Source organism: Grus americana, chromosome 4 (genome assembly GCF_028858705.1).
Source record: "Grus americana isolate bGruAme1 chromosome 4, bGruAme1.mat, whole genome shotgun sequence".
In the NCBI taxonomy this organism is placed as follows: Eukaryota; Metazoa; Chordata; class Aves; order Gruiformes; family Gruidae; genus Grus; species Grus americana.
In genome coordinates this window covers 8,284,824-8,306,663 of record NC_072855.1, presented here as the reverse complement: position 1 = coordinate 8,306,663, position 21,840 = coordinate 8,284,824, and positions in this window count along the sequence as shown.

Here is a 21,840-nt window from a genome sequence, read left to right as displayed (position 1 = left end):
CTTTGGTGCTGGTTGCTATTGTAAATACTGAGACTGCTAGAAAGCCCAAAAGTTTTGTGCCCTTGAAGCTCTTGAAGTCTTGAAGCCATGTGCACTTGCAGCCCAGAAAAGCAACTGTATCCTGGGCTACATCAAGAGAAGCGTGACCAGCAAGTCGATTCTGCCCTTCTATTCCGCTCTTGTGAGACCCCACCTGGAGTACTGCATCCAGCTCTGGGGGCTCCAACATAGGAGGGACATGGAGCTGTTGGACCAAGACCAGAGGAAGGCCATGAAGATGATCAGAGGGATGGAGCACCTCTCCTATGAAGACAGGCTGAGAGAGTTGGGGTTGTTCAGACTGGAGAAGAGAAGGCTCCGGGGAGACCTTATAGCAGCCTTCCTGTGCCTGAAGGAGGCTACAAGAAATCTGGAGAGGGACTGTCTACACGGGCATGTAGGGATAGGACAAGGGGTAATGGTCTTAAGCTGAAGGAGGGTAGATTTAGATTAGATGTTAGAAAGAAATTCTTTGCTGTGAGGGTGGTGAGGCACTGGCACAGGTTGCCCAGAAAAGCTGTTGATGCCCCCTCCCTGGAAGTGTTCAAGGCCAGTTTGGATGGGACTTTGGGCAACCTGGTCTAGTGAAGTGTGTCCTTGGCCATGGCAGGGGGGTTGGAACTAGATGATCTTTAAGGTCCCTTCAAACCCAAACTGCTCTATGATTCTATGGTTTTATGGTTCTATAATTCTATGATAAGTCTTTAATGGTGGATTGAACTTTTTGACTTATCCAAGGGGAATTCCTGGAGATAATGGTGGAAATGAGCTCCCTGACCTCAATTACACCTGCTTGGTCTCCTCGGGTTTATTGATACATACTTTTGGTCTATTGTATTGCCTCCATGGCCATTTCTGCATGTTCACAGAGCAGCAAAGTATGAACTAATTCACTCTATCTTTGGCTGCACCTGGAAACTACTTATTTTCAGACCTTCTTAGAGCTGCTCGTGTCACTTCCCTTCAGCACACACTGTTCAGGACTATGGCCAAAGGCAGTTGAAGTCTTCCCCAGTGCAGATTTTCCCCTCTCAGTCTGTGCTATGCCTACATTTCATGGGAAGTGAACTGGTTTGCAGTTCACTCTAGATGCAACTCAACCTGTGGGGTTTGTTCTCACCCTGTGTGCATTTCCACAGCATGTCCAGTCTTAGGGCTGGAGGTCCACAGCACATATGAACCAACAGTCCTAAATGTTTGTCTTTGTTCTGGGAAAAGTTTGAGTGAGAGGAGTTGCTTGCAACTTATTCTGCAAAAGGCTTCAAAAAAACCCCAAATTACTCACCTTTGGAAAACTTTTAAAGGAACCTACAATTTATGCCAGTCTTTTTTAAGTGGATGGGCAGTATGGGGTGTGAGGGCATGAAGTAATGGGAAAGAGGAGGAATCAGGTTTTACAGATAGCATAGTACTTTAGATGATAGGCCACCACAAATTACTTGGTGCTTGGTGACTGAATGGCTCACACCTCTTCTGTGAGGATGCAAACTGCTATGGGGCACTTAGTATAAGGTGGTGCTGGCAGGGCTGGATTTCTGCCCCCTGATGAGTGTGTGCCTGGCATGGTGACCGTCACTTGATGTGCTTCGTTTTAGTTATACACTAGCCTCCTTTCAGTCCAGGACCTTCTCACACTTGTAATTGTTTTCAAGATTGAAGCTGTAGGCACCACCCATAAATGATTCACATTTCTAGAGGCAATTGTTCCCATAAAAGAATGAGTTATATTTTGTACATAGGAGTGAAAGACCCTGTGGAGAGTAGAATATTTTCCTAGCCAGCTTATTTCTATGCTGGAAAACACTACCCTAAGAATAACTCATCCAAGGATTTCCAGATACAACTTCCAATTGACTTTATAAGTAAGATATATTTTCCAGGCAGACAGAGGCCAAAGAATATTTTTACCTGACTGGTCGTTGGTAACAGAGAGATGTGCATGAACTGATTAGAAAATATCCTTTGCTATGTCATGATGGGACCTCATAGTTCAGTACTGTGCTCTACCATTAGTGGAAATAAATGCCTGAAGTTTAGTAACATCTACTGCCATTTCCCTGTCTTAGTGCAGAAGACAAAAAGAGAGAGGAGCCAGTTTTAAACACAGTTTCATGCAGACCTTTGAAGATTTATACTGGAAAGTGTTTTGACATTTATAAGGCACATTTAATCACCACAGGTGGTGTAGGGTAGATAGATACTGCTGACGCTGAGAAATTGCAGGAAATATTTCAATGTGGTCATGGTATGTATGGGAGGTGTTGGTATCTCTTGAGGCTATGCAGTGCAGATAGTAGTTCATGGATGTATTCCTGGTATTATTCATAGAACAGAGACACAGGGTTTGAGCTGGGTATTTTATTTTAGCCTTCTGTCTCCATCGCTTCCTGGAATCCAATTGCTGCCTTGACTTGCATGTTGTCTCCTGTCCCTGCAAATAACGCAGCCATAAGGGCGTGCAGGTCAGGGCCAGACTGAACATCTGGGAATATCGTGATCATCATTCCCAGAGAATGTTACGGTCTATACCTTATTCACCTATATGACCTAGAAATTATGCTTCCTACACATGTAAATGAGCAAACAGAATAAAAACCAGCAGCATGCAGCTGGTTCAGATCCCATGAATGGGATCAGTCATGAGGTCCTAACTCTCAAGAAAGGATTGAGCCCAGCCTCTGCCTGTCTTCCCTCAAGCCACTGAATTATCCCTCTTCAAGGCAGTTTCTGAATAGAGATTCCTTGCTGCTCTGTCCTTCAGTGGTACCGTGGCAAGAGAACAAAAACCATTAAAAATGTAATTTTAAAAATTTGTTTCATATTTCAGGTAGCATCATATAAACCCAGAAAACATTAAACATCTTGAACAACCAATGCCTGCCCATACTTGGAATGAAATAGGCACCTTCTCCATATTGGGGCCCAAGGGGGATGAAGTCAAAGGCCCACCCAAGAGTCCAGTTAGGAGCAGAAGGAAATGGGGCTGAGGACAGGACTACCCTACCTAACTGAGGCTAGTACTTATGGCCCCAGACTGAGCTGAATTGGGGTCCTGGGCCATGGGTAAGGGTGTGTATGGGGGTCTCAGGGGAAGATGGGCAGGGACATTAACACCTACTGATGCCCTCAGTGCCTGGACGCTGTCTACTATTTCCTTTACATTTCTTAAATTATTTTCACAGGACCAAAGGATAGGGAGCAGCAGCTTGGCAAGGTAAGCAGGAATGTGCATTCAGAGGTGTCAGCTTGTTAAAGACTTCTCTGAGCTTAGCAGCCCTTGGAGGGGGGATGGAGGGGTGAACCAAGCAAGTTGAACTGAGCCGGTGTCCAAGGAGCTCCCTGCTATGCACAGCACTTTATGGGCCTCAAGTAGCCTCGAAGAAAGTAACCTGTAAGTTCTGTAATTGATTTCAGCAATAGTAAGGTTAAGGCTGTATGTTTAGAGACTTCTGTTAGGAAAAAGATTTTGCAATTCCCTTTGAAAACAGCAACTCGATGTGATGAGGACTTTCATCGTTGCTGGATGTTTATTCAGAACAAGAACAACAGTTACATACTATATGAGTATGGTTGACCACATAAGAGGGTCTGTCCCTAGCTGTTTCATGGCTAAAATCCAAATATAGCTTCATCCCATATATATGCCCATATAAACACAGGCACCTTGCTAACATGTGTGAGTTAGGAATGAATTTGCCATAGGCTCTTTTCATAATAAATGGAGGTAGAGACGAATCTATGACTCAGATCTCAGTGAGCTAAACTAATATCTGGAAAGAGAAAAAGGCTTCGCTTTGCTCAGACTGCTGCTTTTTTATGGGCACAGGCAGACTGACATCTATGTATTTCCTACACCTAAACCAAGGTCAGATTAATCCAGGCTAGAGAGCTGGTTCTTCTTAGCTTCATCCCCCACCTATTAAGCCATGTATATTGTGATCTTTTCCATGCAGCTAGCTCCTGTCCTGGGAGGATGATTAATTCCTGGGAGGATTTGATTAATGCCCAAATACCTGTGCTGCTCTTCTGTTCTGCCCATGGGGCCAGCATGTGGCACCTATGGGTTTAAGTTAGTTTTCTCCTTTAAAATGGAATTCTAACCCCATATTTCTCTAGCCTGGGTGGTGAGGAAAGTGTGTCTTAAGTTTGTCTAAAACAGTTCATCCCTTCCTAGGACATTTACTGGGGCAGCCACTGTTTGTGAAGGAACATGTGCCTTGGAAACATTAACTGTATATATTAAAAGACATCATGTGACAGAGGCTTTTTAAAAGCTGGTTTAACTTCCCATTAGTGAATACTAGACCTTAATAAACCAAACAAAAGGTGATCTTAGGGCCAGGAGGATCAACATAGCATTAATTCCTTTTCTGTTTGCCCGTTCATAGCACATTTCCAAGAAATCCCTTAGGGCCCAACTATTTTATTGCCTAGAGGGCTTTAATTTGGGGATGGTTAAGGGCCCTCCAGGCCACAAACTGCAGCAACTGGCTCTCCTGATGGGACTGCATTAATAGCACTGATGGGAGGACGTTAATCCGGGAGAAATGCGAGCTGTGGGTGGAAGATACAAGCCAGAGCCCTATAGTTGGTATAAGTGTAGGTGTTCAGCCTAGACAAAAATGTAGAAGTGTGTCTGTGCTGCCCTTGGATATAGGGCCCTGGTGGGGAGTCCTAAGTGAAACACCATGTACCTTTGCTTAGCGTCTAGCTAAGTCTGTTACAGCGTCTAAGTCCATTACGATGCTTTGAAAATAATGAGACAGAAATATTCTTTCCCCAAAAAAGGTGTGTTTTGTTTTCTGACAGTTAATGCAGTGAAGCAAATTTCCCAATTGGCAGCAAAATGAGATGCTGTAATTTCCGAAGTGTTCGGGCAGTTTGAAGGGCTTGGCAGACAGTGCAAACCTTTTCAAGAGCTGGAGGCCAAAAAGTTCCTTGGCTGCATAGAAGTCTTCCCCTGCACCCCCACGTGCCCCCCAGATCTGACCTTGCCCCCAGGGAAGCTGGTGGAGGTCTGGTCCTTGTCCTCATGGGGAAAAATTGCAGCCAAAAGTGGAAAAACACCTGCACTGAGCCCAGCCAGCCAGAGCTGCCAGTCTGAATGAGTCCAGTTCGGAGTGAAAGCCCCAGCTGAGACCCTGTACTTCCAGGAATACTTCTTTTTAGTCAGACTCTTCATATGAGCTTCATTTGGTCTACTAATTTTCATCAACATGCTGTGTGGGTACTTACTTTGCTATGCATTTCTGTGAATGAAAAACCTGCATTGGGTCTACCACTTTTCCAACAGCATGCTGCCTGGGTGCTTGCTCTGATATACACTTCTGTGAATGAAATCTCAGCAGAATGCTGATTCTAGCATTCCTGAATATTGGCACTGCTTATTTCTTGTATCTGAATTTAGTCCCAGTCTAGACCTGGCACGTCACCTTTGCCTTGAACAAAAACACAGATCCAGGCACTTTTTGTTCTTGCAGTGTTGGATTGCTCGACCCAGGCTTCTTAGCTCAAGGGTTCCTTTTTCTTCTTTTCTTTCTCTTTCTGTTCTTGCTTTCTTTTTTCTTCTCCCTCTGAGTTACATGGGGCTTATTTCTCATTTATGATGATGTAACTTACAGATGAGAAGCAAAGGCAGTCTCAGCTGTTAGATGCCCTCCTTGTTATGTACTTGGTTTCAGATCTTTATGGTCTAGCTTTGCCATAGTATCCCCAATATCGTTCAGGAAAGGTAATGAAATAAATCAAGTCATATAGCCAAAGACTTCCTAATACATTTACTAGCAAATATTTTCCCACTGTTATGACTGGTACGAGTAATGACAGCATTACTCTCTGTTATTGGTTGTCTGAAATCAGCACTGATTTTACAAAGAGCAGTACTGATGGGTAATCTATGAACCTGAAAGCAGCCTTCATCTGCCTGATCTTCTTCAGCACTGATAGGCTGTTTAGACTATGTCTGGGCTGGCATGTAGTTGGAAAGTGAGTAATTACATAATTGCAGTCATCCATCTTTGGTCAGAGTTGCATCTCATACTATAGACAAAGCTGTACTTGAAAGTGGAGGAATCTGTAGTCTACCAAACAGCCACTGAGAAACTGTTATATGCAAAAAGAAGAAAAAAAGGGTCCCAGTAGCCTCTGTTTCACTAGGAAGGGGTCTGCTGGGTCACTTCTGCCATTGTCCTTTTCTGAGTGCCACTGGGAGCGATGGTGCACTTTGCCAAGGAGTCGTTACTGGCAAAGGTTTGGCATGGGGTGGCATGCAGATGTGTGATCATTTTTTTTTTTTAACTTCTCATTTTAAGATCTCCACCTGGATCAGCATAGTTCGTTTGAAGTCAACTGATCAGAAGTCAATGAAGCTGCACAGATTTCTGTCAACTGAAGATATGGTAAGTAGTTTCTTCTGCCAACTGGAAGCAAATGCATCAATCTTATACTCATGTTGGGCTTCCCAGTGTGGAAGCTGTTGAAGCCCTCGCTGCTCCCTTCAGTTCAGCATGATATTTCTGTTCCCTTGTGCATAGTGTGCTAGAAGAGTATCTGCTGCCTGAGCAAATGTGAGTAATCCAGTGCTCATGTGGGACCCTTGGGGAGATTCAGACTAGATTACAGCTTAAAAATGCAAAAAAATGAATCACTAAATAGTACAGCCTTTATTTGGTAATTAATCAGTAGACAAAATGCCTCAAGGAAAGAAATCAACCAGACTATGTGTGTACATGTATATATGTGCACATCTTTCCCTCTCATTATACATATGTGCAGTTATTTTAGTCATATCAGCCATATATACAGCTAAATTTATCTTTCTATGAGTCTGATTTGCTCCCTGAGCAGACAGAAGGTCTCAGATTGTGGAGGACTGCAACCTCATTTCCTTGGTGCTTTGCCAGGTGGCCTGGGGTAAACAGACACAGCTCAGAGGCTGCTTTTCGTACCCAAGGAAAAGTGGGTCCCAGACACCTAAAAGCTGTGGTGAAGCAGAACATTTCCAGAACCACCTCCCCAGTAAAGCTTTTTTGGGACTCCAGAAGAGGGTGACAGCATTGGTGCTAATTTTGTCAGCCTTTCCCAGAGGAGAACCCATGTGCAGGGAGTGAAACACCAACCATGGGCTGTCTAAAGGAGCACAATGGCATGGCAAACCTTGCAACTCAGTAATGTAATCTTTACAGAAAGGAAGGACTATATAGAACATAATTTTTCATGGAATGGTACAGGTCCTACTGTTAAGGCATGCACTATGACATTTTGCAAGGATTTTAAAAATGCATGAAATGGGTATTGATAAATAGACAAAAATTACAAGGAAAGGTACATTAAAAATTCTGAAAGCCTTAATTTTTGTTCATGCTTAGCCAATCAGTCTTTAGAGTCAGATCACAGAGTTGGGCAATGTGTTTTTAATATCCAACAGAATTGTTAATATATTTCTTTGACATTGTCCTGAGGACCAGGCTGAGGATCCCAGTTTCTGCTGGGATCACTGAGAGTTATGGGCACGCAGTAGTCAGTGCACTTTATAGAGTATAAGAACCATCGCACGCTGACAGCTCCACAAAAGCTGTTGTCAGTGGGGGATTATTGAACAGGGGTGTTTCTGGAAGAAAGACATAGCAATAGAAACCATGTGAGTATTTGTCAGGATTCATATGAGTGAAACAGAAAAAAAAAATATTGCTGATAAGATTTGGGGAAAATTCTGAAATTGGTAGTGTAGCCAGGAATAAGAACTGGATGATCAACCAGAAGCAGAAATGTCGTGATAAAATATACTGTAATGCAGCCAAATGAAGTACATACAAGAACAAAGAGAGCAAAAATTAATTCAGAATTATCCAGGGGACATTGTGGAAAAAGTAAGCAGCCTGAGTCCTGCTGTCATGGTTTATCCAAGGGGTTGATATGGACCAAGAAATGCTTTGAGTTTAGTATGGATATAATTTGACCTAAACAATGAAAAGCCATACTCAGTTTCAGTGCCTATACTTGACAGAAATACTACTACAATGATTTGAGGATTAAAGAAAATGCCTTCACAGACACAACATTTGGGACTTACAGAGTTCTGTGTGTTCAGCCAGCCCAAAGGAAGTGAAATATTTGAATTGGTTACAACACATGGTTGAATTGGTTACCTCCACATGGAGAAAGTACCAGCTTTTAAAACGTTCTTTCAGCTTGTGCAGAACATTATAATGAGGGTCTAAGTGCTGAAGCCAGACAGTTTCAAGCTGACAATGAAGCATGAGTTTTAACAGTGATGATCATTAACCTTTGAAACAAAAACTGGCAAGAGAAACAGCCATTTCTCCATCTCCCATTGTCTTCAGATCAAGATTGGTGGCCTTTCTAGAGTAATGTATTTTAGTATTGCACAAGTGAAAATTCTTATCCCAGTATCAGATAACTCGGAGAAATTTAGTGTCTTGTGAGAAAAGTTATGCCAATTGATTCAGAAGTCCTTTTTTTCCTTAAAAACCTATGAGCAAAATTGCACATTAGGCTATTTCAGGTTGAACTTTTTAAGCTCTCTGAATATTTTGGGCTAACAAGTTTTCCCAACTTGCATCAACTAGACAGCAACTGTGAAGGAATCTAAGGGCACATCTACATCTTCAGGTACAGACGTCTACGAAATGTTGATTTGGTGTCTGGTGCTGGCACACCAAGCACAATGGAACTGGAAACTGCATCTACCCATTGGATGCATTGCAGGTATCTTGGTTCCCCACGTTCCCAGAGTAATCACTGGCAATATCCAATATAAACTGCTAATCAAGCCACTACTAATCAAATGCAGTTAGGGTAACCCATTAATCAAGCTCCAGATTTCACAGATCTGGAAGAGATGTGAGAGGTTACAGAGTAGCCTTCATGAGGGCAGTAAGGGAAAGTGCACTGGAAAATTAATGTACATATATTCATTTTCTATCTGTCTGGTTCCTGATTAGACTATTTCAGCCCAGTTTTCCATTTCAGTTTCAAAATAGATTATTTGCATGTAATGTTTTGAGCACTGTGTTTCACAAGCTTATAAGAAGTCAGTCTCCCTATTGCAAATTTTCTGTGTCATCAGTGAAGAGTTTGGACAACTTATTTTAGACGTCTGGCTCAAGTCAAAGGTGACCTCTCACTGCTTTCAAGCAGGATCCATCTTCTGGCTGACCAGTCAGCCTGAGATGGCCAGCAAAGCATCATGTGCTTCCCCTGGCTCAGCAACAAGTAAAACAATACTGGGATATTGCAGAAGGCGAGGGGACACGGGAGATCAGAGATGGCGTGGTGGTGCTGGAGGTGTCCTGGGGGGAGAGACAGCGAGCATGCAGTCTGCAGTGGGAAGAGGTTGGAGCAAGATAAGGGACATGGTGGAGCTGCTGGTTTTGGAGTGGGATAGTTGTAAGGGACAAGGCAGACATAACCGCAGTATCTGCTGCGCACTGAGATCAGGCTGAGGCTGCAAGGTAATGCTTCAAATGAGGGCAGTCAGTATTTAGCACCTTCCCTTGCCGAGGCCCTCACTGCTGATCCTTGAATATCTTTTCTACCCAGCCAAGTCAGCTTGTGCTTGGGAGAGATTTAATATCAAACACAGTGTGAAATTCAATCTCTCCTGTTAGACGAGCTCTGACAATGGAGCTGCCATGTGCTTGGTGGGTCATGTCAGCATTAATTTACTGCCCCTGGGTGCTGTGGAAATGTCTCAAGACTGTCACACTCCTACACTGCTGAGCTCTTGGCTTGTACACAGTGACCAGGCAGAAGGTAATCACAGAGATGAGGCCTTTTAGAGGGGAGAAAATGCATTCAAAAGCAGCCACAGACACCCTCCAGTATTATTAGACCTGTTTAAATTTATGTGGACTGGAACATTACTGACAACACAGAAAGCCACCAAATGACAAAAATCAGAGTTGGTGAAAGAGGGATGCATGGGACATTCAAGCAAAAGAAGGGGGAGGGAAGAAGCATTATATTTAATTTACAATCAGGGGAGACTGAGAGTTCGAAAAGTGTCAGATGAGCACCCCCCTCAAGTGTCAAATCCACTTAGACTGCAACGGAGGAGGTTAACTTCTTTTGCCACACATAAAGTATACACAAAACTTCAATGTTTTTGGTGGGAATAATAATAAAAAAGGGAAATAATCAATAGCATCTTTCAGCTGAGCCGGCTTCAAGGTCTTTCTCATGCCCTAAACCCAGGCATTATTGCTGCTGTTTGATTCAGGCTGCTCTTCCCACAGTGTCCAGAGTTACAGCACATAGGAGGTTAATTCTGCAATTTTAGTTCCATTTCCCACTGAATATTTTTTTTCTTGCATTTCAAACAGTGCAAGCAAGGAGACATTGTTTTACTTATAGAAACTGAGCATAAAGAAATCAGAACTGAAATAGCAGGACACCCTCATTAAAGATGAAATATAGATACTGTATGGTGCAGTTTAGTCGGCAGGCTGTGCAGAGTTAAACTCTGTAACGCTCTCTAAGCTCAAGGGCCCAAGCGGATTTGCCTGTCCCCACACTGCCCCACTCTGCAATTCAGAGATACCTTGTTTTGTGCTCAGTTCTCTGGCATTGCATGAAAGTCCATGTACGCCTTTATCTCAGATTAGTGGTCTGAATGGGAAGTCAGGTTTAAATAGTTTAAAAACAAAGGAAATCTTTCTTTCTAAATAAATATCACAAAGGCCAAATGCTCATTACAATACTGTTTGTGTAGGAAAGAAGCCAGTAAAATCATGCATAAAGGTGATGAGCCACAGTCATCAAGTTTATTGATTTGTCTGAGCTAGACCCCTCTGATGTAGCTTGTGAAGGCTTCCTCAGCAACAGCCAGCAGGACCTTCTTCAGCAACATTAGTTTTGGGAATGAAACTATAGTTTTTGTGACGGATATCCCAGATGGGTCTGCCACAAATCCAGCTTTCATTCTCTGCTGTTAATCAAGATGGGAAGGTTTGGCTCAAAGGGGATCTGGTTGGTACACTTTGAGGATCCCTCTCACCCCTGCTGCCAGGGCTTGAATGCAAAATATGTAAGTGGCCCCTTGGACACAGGTTCTCTGTCCTCTGCCCCTGAGCAATACCCTAACTAACCCCACTGCTACAGGATCGCTCTGGCCATGTGAATTTTGTGGTCCCTTGTTACATATTAGCACAAGGTCAGTGGAAGAAATGGTGGGTCTGAAAAGCAGCCATGCCTATGGCTCTCCAACGATGTGAGATCTGAACTGGCTCAAGCAGAGCTGAGAACTGAACACAAGACTCCCACAATCTGTTTCCCAAGTAAAAACACAATGCTACTCCCTCTGGAAATCACAGAGATATGTCCTGTAAAGAATGGGGACAGTCACTACACCCCTGAAGATCATGTGCTGCTGTGTCTCAGAGGAGCAGCAGTACTCTTCAGCTCACTGATGGTAACTCTGTACTGCAAGTTGAGCCTATGTGATTGTGAGACTATCTGATGCCTTCCTAAAAATTGCAATAAAGTGTCTTTTCCCAAGGTCGTAAGCAAAACCTGTGGCCCTACAGGCTCAATTTTGGGGTGGAGTAAGCCTCTAGTTTGCTTGAAACCTCATAAAAAATTATGCAGTGCCCTGATTGGTCATGGCATGAAGTTATACTGGTACAACCTCAGTTTGGAAATTATCTCACTGGCCTTTATCCATCTAATCATTTGCCCTTCAACCTAACTGGTCCTGCTATGGCCAGTGAAGACAGACACTTCCAGATGGCAAATCATCCTATCCTAAGAGAAACGTCTAAGCTGCTACCTGCCATGGTCTACAGACAGACTGGATGACTGGTGCAGGCTAGATGGCTAAGGATGAATGAATTGAATCCCAGCTTAAGCCACAGAGTCTTAGTCTCCATAGAAAAGCTGCTTTGGCTAGGTGAAAACGGCGTTTTCTCTAATGCATGTGCTCATGGCTGCTCTCTGGGTAGCCCTGAGACACGCTTCTGGCTTCTTTGAGCTGGGGCAACCTTTAGATGTAAAGGTTATATTCAAAGCTGCTTTGCAACTTTCCATTTCTGCCACAAACAGGGCTGTACAGTGTTGAAAGGCTGTACTTTTTGTTACGAGATGGCATTATTCTTGTTTTATGGGCTCCATTACTGGGGCAAAGGTTTATGGAAGAGGTGTGCCTATTGCTCATTTGGCACCTGGTGCTGTCAGACTTGGGAACGGTCTAATCTTTATTATCAAAGTGTTCCCTGGCCTCACGAATTACCGGGTAAAATCCTATAGCTTATGAAGAAAGTCATACTGAACAATCATAATGGCCCCTTCTGGCTGTTCAAGAACTTTTTCCTCCTTACATTAGCTTTACACCCGTTTGATCCCTCTAACTCTATGTAATTTCAAAGGAGAATTGGACCTTCTGAAATTGTGCCTTTAAAATTGTCTCTAAGGTGGCCGTGCAAAAACTAGGAGTCACTTCTTCTGATGAGGGTTTACTCAGAGGATCAAGGTGCAATGTGTACAAGTTCTTCCTGTACAGGAGCAAGAAAGTTATAGAAAAATTAACGTAAGTCCTAAATCTATCAGGGATCATCGTGCCTTGTGCTGTGTATAAAACCACTTCCCCATGCAAGTGGCATGGCCCTCTGATTTTGCACTGATCTTATATGGACTTTTTTTCCCCTAATTTTGCTGTTGCCGCCATTCAAATCCCACCACCCTATGTGGCACTTTCTAAGTGTGTAATTCACAGTGAGGGGAAGTCACAACCCTGATCGTGGAGAGTTGACTCACAAACATTTCTGCATCTCTCCAAACACCTTCTCCCTCTTCCTCTCCCCTCCTGGCTTGCAGTGCATGGAAACGTTTTGTCATGGAGGACATTCATGGGCAGGAAGGAAGCAAGGACCGTGGGCCGGGAGCCATTGCGGCCACCTGCTTGGATGTTCACCTCAAAGGGCAAGCAACCAACAACCCCAATGTGCAGCCAACCAAGCTGAGCATATCCGCATGCAGTTTGCCCACTCTTTTAGGGCTGGGGGGTACAAGACCTTTGCCTGGGTTGTGTCTGACCTGGGAGCCTCAAACAACAGCAGCAGTAGGATGGTGCCAGCGAGACCTGAGCCAACATTGTGCTGGATGTGCTCTGTGCTGCATTACGTCTGAGGCATGCCATTCTTCCCACATACATTGCTGTATCCACCCAATTATGAAAGAGGCATTGGCTGCCTGCCCTGCTGCTCCAACATTTGCATCTTTATCCTGAATTAAACTCCAATCCAAGCTCTGCTAATATACCTTTCCATTATTGCTGTTTGGAAGAAGAGGACTCTAATGGTTTAACACCCTGGAAAGACTCCTAGGCAAGTGTCGGCACAGCAAGAGGGAGGTGGGCTGCTTGTTCCTGGTTTAGTCTAGCTTGTGCAGGTTAGGACCAGCAATGAAAATGCTACTAGAGAGACATTCAGTGATGATAACAAACACGCTACTAAGTCAGGTTCTCTGGAAGATTTGTTTTCTGGCTACATCCATATGCTGATGTCCAGGCCATCCATTTCATGGTGCAAAATCATATTTTCTGAAGAGAAGGGTCACTTGCAAGGAGGAGGGAGGAAAGGCTGCTTGTGGGGAAGTGCAATAGCAAGGGGGTGGAGGATACTGGGTCCTCCCAGGGAAACAGCAAAGGGGTCCCTGTCTCTCCTGGGGAAAGGCAGGATGACTTGACCTCCTAAGGTTAAACAAGCAGCCAGATGCTTGCATGTGCTGGTCACACCTTCCTTTCACCACACAGATATTTTTTCTTCATGGCTGATTTCTTTGCAGTTGCTCTTATTGCCTTTGCATGAAGTGTGTAACCTAACTCTGGGACCTTGCTCAACATCCTTTCTGTCCGGGGGCCATTTAGATACAGCTTAGCAATTTACTGCATGAGAAATACCAGAAAAATGGCCAACGTGAATGGACTATTGTACCTGGTGCCTTTATGGACATGACTTCACACAGATCTACCTTGATCTGTATCATTAAATGAAAGCGGTAAGGAATCAAGAAATGGAAAACAAAAAACCCTCTATAAATGTTACCTCCAGCACATGTTCGAAGAACAGGAGAAAGATGGCTGCTATCAGCTCTTTGTATGCATTTATTCTAAATAGTGCCAAATGACTGAAAATGTCAGTTCTTTGTGTTTTTTACTGGGGGGGCTTGTTCTAACACCAAGGTTAGATAATGTATCTCTGGGATACCCTCTCCTAGGATGTGTTGAAGTGTTATTCATTACAATAACTGCTGCTTACTGTCTAGAGTGCCAGAAGCAGGTGACAGAGATGTGTAAAACAGACATGACCTTTTCTCAATATATTTGGAAACAAAATTTATTCAAAACTGAAGTAAGGTGCTGAGGAGGACCTGTACGCTACCCCAGGGGCTGGTGAATGCCACATGAAGAGAGGGTGAAGAGCCCTGCATGTGAAATGAGAGCATCATGAATTTGTGAGAGCCTGTTTGTATTAGCTGGGTGTGTTTGAGTTACAAGATGCAGCATTTGGCTCTGGATCTAAAGGTAATTGTTTATGGTATATTTTATGACTGTTTACAAAAGCGCTTTGAAGAAAATAACAGAATACGTAACACATTGTTTTTCCCCAGGTCTTTAGTCCATTAACTTCATATTATTTTAAGTGGCTAGACTAGAAATTTAAGTCATTGTTATTTATATTAGAGATGCAGCTAAGGATTCAGCTGAGCTCCAGGCTGCGTTATGAGAGTTGCTGTGTCAGGGTTTGAGAATGGGACAGGTGTTGTCTTGATCTGAAATACAAAAGGATCAGGACAGGTTGGTTAATCCTGTGATTAGAGCTTCTTACAAGCCTTGTAAGAAAAGGCCTCCACTCCTGGTCCTAATGCAAATTCCTTGTGTGGCCATGGTCAGCTTTTCAGGATTAATTTTTGGAATGTATTTATGCTAAAAAAAGAAAAGTATAGCCATTTAAGACCTAGATCCCCGGTAGATTTAAGTGCCATAACGCTGAGATTAATTTAAGATATTTTCTACCATATATAGTGTACTACTATGAAAAGACACTCAGGAGTTCACTTAGGTCAGCCTACGCCTCCATCCCTTGTTAGTTCAGGTAGCCCTACACAGCACTGCCTTGTGTGGGGTAAACTTCAGCAATTCCCACCTGCTGAGATCTGCAGTCTTCAGTTAGTTCATGGTGAGAGATTGAGCCCAGGTCTGTAATGACTGAAGGATATCATTTAATTGATGTTCAATGGCTTATTTGATAACTATTGCTACTGAAACATCATACATGTTAGCAAAAAGGGAGAGATGTTTGTATTTAAGGAACAAGAGAGGGATGCAGAAATTGTGGACGTTGCTCCCAGCTGTCCTGCAGACTTGCTGCATGATTGGGAAGGAGTCTGCTAATCTCTTGGTACGTTGATTCACCACTTAATAATAATCCCTCCTTCTTCCTACTCTTTTTGTTGTCTATTTAGCTTGTCAAGTCTCCAAGGCAGGAAACATCCTTGTGATGTGCCTTGGCTGGCATCATAAGGCCATTGTCAGGTGAGGAACTTTTGGGGGCAAGTGTGTTGGAATAGCTCACATGCACAATAACCAGAAACAAAACCTTTGTTGAGCGGAGAGAAGAGGCACCAAAGCTGGAATGGGCAGGAAGACTAAACTCGTCATGCTGAGAAGTGCTGCCCTAAGGCAAGATGGGGGAATTGTAGAAGAGTTTGCCTTGCCAATGCTCACACTCTACCTGTTCATAGAAGATTTTATACCATGCTCTAGGGCTGGCAAGCCAGGACGTATCTGCTTAAGAACAAATTCTGATAGAGACTGGATGCCATTTCTATGCCTCAGGCTGCTGTAAGCTATCCTCCTTCGGCAGCAATTCTCATAGGATCTAAATCCAAGGTAGGGTTCTAGCTATCCTGAAATGTAGGATCCATTGCAAAATCTGCAGGGAACGGCGCTGGCAACTTAGGAGTTGCCTCTGGGCCTGGCATGTGCTTAAAATACTCATGAGCTATCTGGGCTCCTCAGCTTGATTTCCATCCTTGTTTGACTCATATTTTATTTCAAGGATTGTTTGCATTTTTATGCCTCTGAGACTAGGTCCCGTGGGAATCCTTCCCAAACTCTGTACATTGACCTCCTGTACTTCCAGCACATAACCCCTTCTCAGAAGAGGTCATTTGATGCTCCACCATAAATACATGAATCAACACCTTATGCTTTTATGGGACATTTCCTGAGCTTGCTAGTTTCCCAGCACCTCTGAAAAGTTCATTTTGACCATGACAGGCTCCCAAGACAATCTTACTTTCCTTGTAGGACTATACAAGGCTCACAGCACAAAATGATTTGCCTATTCACAAGGGACTTACTGTGAGCAAGTTGAGTTCGGTAACCAGTCAGTTGGCTTCTCTTGGTGCTGCAAGAAAGATTCCTCCAGGCTGCCAGGCTAACACCAAGAGATATGTTGTATATCAGATCACTGTGCTATAGTGAGGTTAGAAGGAAGAGATGAGAGAAGCATTTTGAGAAAGCTTAACCAACTCTCCAGTTAAATCATCAAGCAGTTAGTTACAGGTGTTAGCTTAGCCTCAGCCAGTTAATTAGCTCAACACCCATTATCTAAAAGACATCTCATCTAACCAAGTAGTCTACAGAGGTGGATACCACCCCAGAGGTGGGTAACAGGATGGGGTGAAGGTACTGCTATAGTTCTCTTCTGGCCCTGTGGGGAGGCCAGACACCTCTCTTTATGTTTGTTTATTTAAATAAACGTGTATCATGTTTATTTGCACCTGACTGAGTTCAGTCCCACCCTGACTATGGAGGGCAGTCTGTGAAAGCCCTGCCTATGTATTCTTAGAAGACTGCCCATGAATCAAAAAAAAAAAAATCATATATGCATAGGAATTCATAACTAGTACCCACCAAAGCTCATTTTGACTTATCTGAGGTTTCAAAATAGACAATACATTTGTGTGTGTGTACTCACACTAGTAACCAGACGTAGTTTTTCAACAGGAACCCTTAATGTCACAGGCTGTTCAGTGGAAAGGTCAGTGCAAGTTGCCGACAGTCTTAATTCATTACACTTTCTGTGTAGGTGTTACTTCCTGTGGCTATGGACCAGGGCAGAGTTAGCAATACGCATAGATACATAACTAATTTACAGATATTAAAGGCCTTTTTGCTTGTATGTGGTCCACTAGTTGTCTGTATGATGATGTCTGGTCATGTACCTGATATTACCTAGTTAATTGTCAAATAATGTATGTACCCCTGAAAATAACCTGAAGAAATTAGGCTTCCACTAAAAGGAGATGGATGTGCTGGCCAGAGCACTCCTCCTGTGCCTCTGATCCATGCCACAAGGACCTTCATCTGTGAAATACATAAAAGAATATACACTTACAATGCTGGGATAATGGGCAGGTAAATTAAGAAAAGGTTTGCAAAGATAGATGGAAAATCATCCAGGGTGGTGAAAGATGAGTTGCTGGGGAGGTCTGGAGCCAAATGTCTGTGCTGGCCCTTCCTGCTCCCTGCCTGCTCCACGAGCTGCTGGGCACGTACATCTGCCTCACACCAGAGAGAAAGAGGAGGCTCAGGAAGGATCCTTGGGCACCAGCCCCAGCCTTTCACATGTTCCAGTGCTCTGTGGCTTCAGGAGTAGAATGGCTCTGGTGGGAAAGGATGGCTGCTGAATGGACGGGGCAACATCTCCCAGCTCCTTGGCTAAAACTGGAGTGTCTCATGCACCTCTCTGATGTGGTTTGCACTTCACCAGAAATGTTGCAGCTGCCGGACCCAAAGAACAGAAAGCTCTAGACATTAGGGCAAGAAAACAGCACTGAGTCTTGCTGATTTGCAATAATGTTGTTCCATCCTGGGTGTTATCCTGAGAAACTTAAATTCCTCAGTCCCTTAGGGCTTGTGGTGAAGTGAATGGCAAAGCCTCAATCACTTCAAGAGCAACAAAATTGGGCTTTTATTCGGGTAGGTGTTTTTTTCCCCTCCCAGAAATGCTATGAGGCCATATCCTCTACTCTAACCAAACAGTACTTGTACTTGTCAATCACAATTTCCCTGCCCCTGCTCCAGTACGCAAACACATGTACATGCACGGAGTCCAATTAAAAAAAAAACCCAAAACCCAAACCTTTCTCATTTTGGCCAGGCTCCTTTTATTTAATAGGAAAGTTGTGATACAGTGCAACAATACATCATGCATGCCAGAACAAGAAGAATGCCACTTTTGTGTAGGTAGGGAAATAGTTGTGATGTACAAAAGAGATATTGTTTTTCCATCACTTTGGCCAAACTTTACACTTAGCTTCTCATGTCAGGAGAGGGTGTGACAGTAGATAGGATGTAGCCTTTGAAACTCTATCTCCACAGAGAAAAGACAGATGGAATCCAGCTGGCGGATATCACACACGTTTTCTGTTCTCCTCGATATTGCAGATCTGATAAACACGGAAGAATAACAAGCTGTTACAGAATGCAGATGAACAGAGGAGCCTATCTGTATGTAAAAGAGAAGGGCCTCAGTTGGCTGAATACTTATTTCTGTTAAACGAAAGTTAACTCCCACGATCTCATACAATGAGAATCTACCTGTTCGAGGCACATATTTGCTTCTATACCATACGAATTTATTGACCTCCCATGGCTGTTGTTATCCTGATTTCATTTGAGATTGTGTCATGTCAGACTCATATTGATAGCAAGGAAAAGCCAGGCAGGGGGAGGACGTTCAGCGGGAGTTCACCAGGTTGCATGAATCTTTGTCTCGGAGAGCGTGATTGGTAGTCTGTGATCATCCAAAATCTGCACTCTGGCTTTTAAAATAAAATCTTAGAAACCTGGGAATAATGTGCTAAGACAAGTGTTGTCTAGTGATGGGAACCAGGAAATGGTAGCTGCGAATACCTGAGTGCGAATGACTCATCCAGTGACCTCCTTTGGCTTCGCTGTGTCCTCCTGTAACCTCCTCATCTTTCCTGCTTCAGACGGAGCTGCAAGGCTTTGTTACCCAGAGGATTTTGTGATGTGATTTTGTGCTCCCCAGTGAAACTGCTGCAATTAATAAGAGAAGAGACCTAAATTAGGATCTGTTGTTGCACAGGCTATTACTGTTGGTTTCACCTGTACAGATATTGGGTCATATTTTAATATGTTTTTGATTAATATAGGGTGAATTTTGATCCCCTTTTACTCAGTAAGACAGCACTGCCTTAATGGAAAGTGAACACATGACAGAAGGTGCTATTATGTTTGTTTAGATTTCCTCCCTATCCAAAGGAGCTGATGCTGACATGACTTCCACAAAGAGGTAAATTTTAAGTGTATATTCATTTAACTCACCCCTGTACTGGGGTGGTATTCACACATCTTCTTTCTGTTTTTCTCCTGTATCAGTAACAGTGAAGTGTTCCCTTCCTGCCCTGCAGTTCCCTTATGGATGAAGGAATTGGTGTCACACAAAGTAAATCCCAGTGGATGGACCCTCTATTAGTATCGGCAAAAAGCCTAAATCACATCTTAGATGTCAGCTCTCAGCTTGGCCCACTGCTTGCATTTAAATCTCTAATTTGTGAGGTCATGGCCATAAGTGTTTCTTTTATTTCTCCTCAAAGGGAGCAGTGAAACCTATTTTCAAAAGGTTGGACTCTTGAAAGACACACTGAAACACATATGAGGTCACAGGTTGTTAAAGAAATGTAGATTATTGGACCTTAAACTCCTGTCTCCAACAGTGGCTACATCTGCTGCTCCAGAGCACATTGCAATTGTCTCTTACCCCAAAATCCTACGGAGCCCCTCTGATTTTGGCTGCTGGATTTCAAACCAAGAAAATAAACCCACAGTGGTGAGATACCTAAAACCAGAGGCACTTTTAAGAAGATTTACGCAAAGCCAATTGTGCCGAGTCGGCAAAATCTACTCGTGACTTTCACTGAATGCCTCTACTTACTCCTCACGTATTTTTTACCTCAGCCCTTCAAACTGAAATCCTGGTTTTGTACAACCCTAGTTCCTGTGCCTGCAGAGAGGTACTTATATCTATGTCCATTTTGAAGCATGTGAGTAGTCTTCCTAAAGTCAAAATTTTGCTTGAAGTTAAATGTACGGTGTATCTTGCTGAGTCTAAGCCTAAGTCCCCAGTGCCTTTGCCTCCTGTGCACTCCACTGCATGCTGGAAACACCTCCTCGGTTCCAGCTCTGGTTTTCCTATTCAGGGCAGCAGGCATCTGCTGTATTTTCCACCTGATGTCTGAAAAACACAGATCAGGAGAGAACTGCTTCTCCCTTGAAGAATAAACAGGTTTTTGCAGATGATAGGTTTCATCTGTTTGATAACAAGATAACCACAGAAGCAGAAATTGGATTAGAAATGCATTTTTTAGGAGAACTGTTTCCTGTATCCTTTAAATTTTGTTTTGTGTATCCTGAAGTCAGTACAGTCTCTTTCCTAATATTATTTCCCTATTCTCAGCCAATAAAAATCACATTGGTTATAGCATTAGTATATAATACGACATACTAAGGGCTTTGGGAACCTTATGGAGCTGTCGATGTTTTCATTGTTTTCCTATTGAGTTTTCATGGGTGCTTGGTTTACCTGCCCTTTTACCTCTTACTTTTACCCAAGCCTGATTTACATTTAAAAGGTTCTGGGAAAGAAAAGCAAAACAAGCCCCCATTAATAATGTCTCTTAATGCATAGAATGGTTTTCCAGCAACACATGCTCTATAGAGGATTTTCTGGTTTGTTGCTTTAAATAGACGTCGTGTATCATTTGGGAAGCTTGAATTCTAAATTTCCTTTCTAGATAAGTACACAGTGTGGAAAAAAGGAAAACCTAACCTAAGCCTGTAAGAAGTGAATTTGGCATTTAAGAAGAACAAAGGCTGAGTGGTGACAAGTTTTGTAATAGTCATATACAACAGAAAAGCTCTTCTTGTGCAATGGAGTAGATATTTATCAGTTCCTAAGCTAACTGATTTGGGAATTTTATTAGATCATGTTTCATAAAGTACCAGGTTCAAGTACGGACACTTTCAATTTGAAATTACAAAGGTAATGCCACACTGCTGCAGCCAATAATTGTGCTGTTTCCCTGAGGAAACAAGGGGTTTTGTTTTGTTTTCCAGCCTGCTTCCCCTGGGATTCACTTTTTGCACTTGCAGCTGTAATGCAGATTAGGTATCTTCTGAGAAACCTGCCCTGCAGTCTGAATTTTGTCCCAGACTCAAAACTGCCATGAACATGTACCCCTTGCCGCAACCTGCAAACAGCAAAGAGATCAGAAAGTGTCGCAAGATGAAAATAAAACACATTGAAGTCCTGAGCAGCTGTGAAAAACAAAAAAAAATTACCTTGTTCTCGTGCAGTGCACAAGGTTGTAGACTCACCATTCATGTCACCTTGAACTATAATGGTTGTTTACAGTGAAAATAACAGGCTCTACCGCAAACAGTTGAGAAGAAAAATCAAGGAAATGAGTGAAAACAAGGGAACTTCACCTCCTACATTTCATCCCATTCCCTCTGTAGACTTTGTGTCCTTCCATTGCTGCTGGATAGCTGCTGCTCTGTCCTTCAGCTTGGGCCCAGCGGAGATGTATTGGGCTGATTCAAAGACTCAACAAACTGGAGTTGATCCGTTGGGGTCAGTGAGCTGGTGGACGCTGGGAAGAGTTGTGTTCATGGGGTGGGATGTGCAGGCTGGAAAGGCACTGTTAGCAAAGACTAATGATAACTGATATTTCTGCTTCTTAAACAAGGTG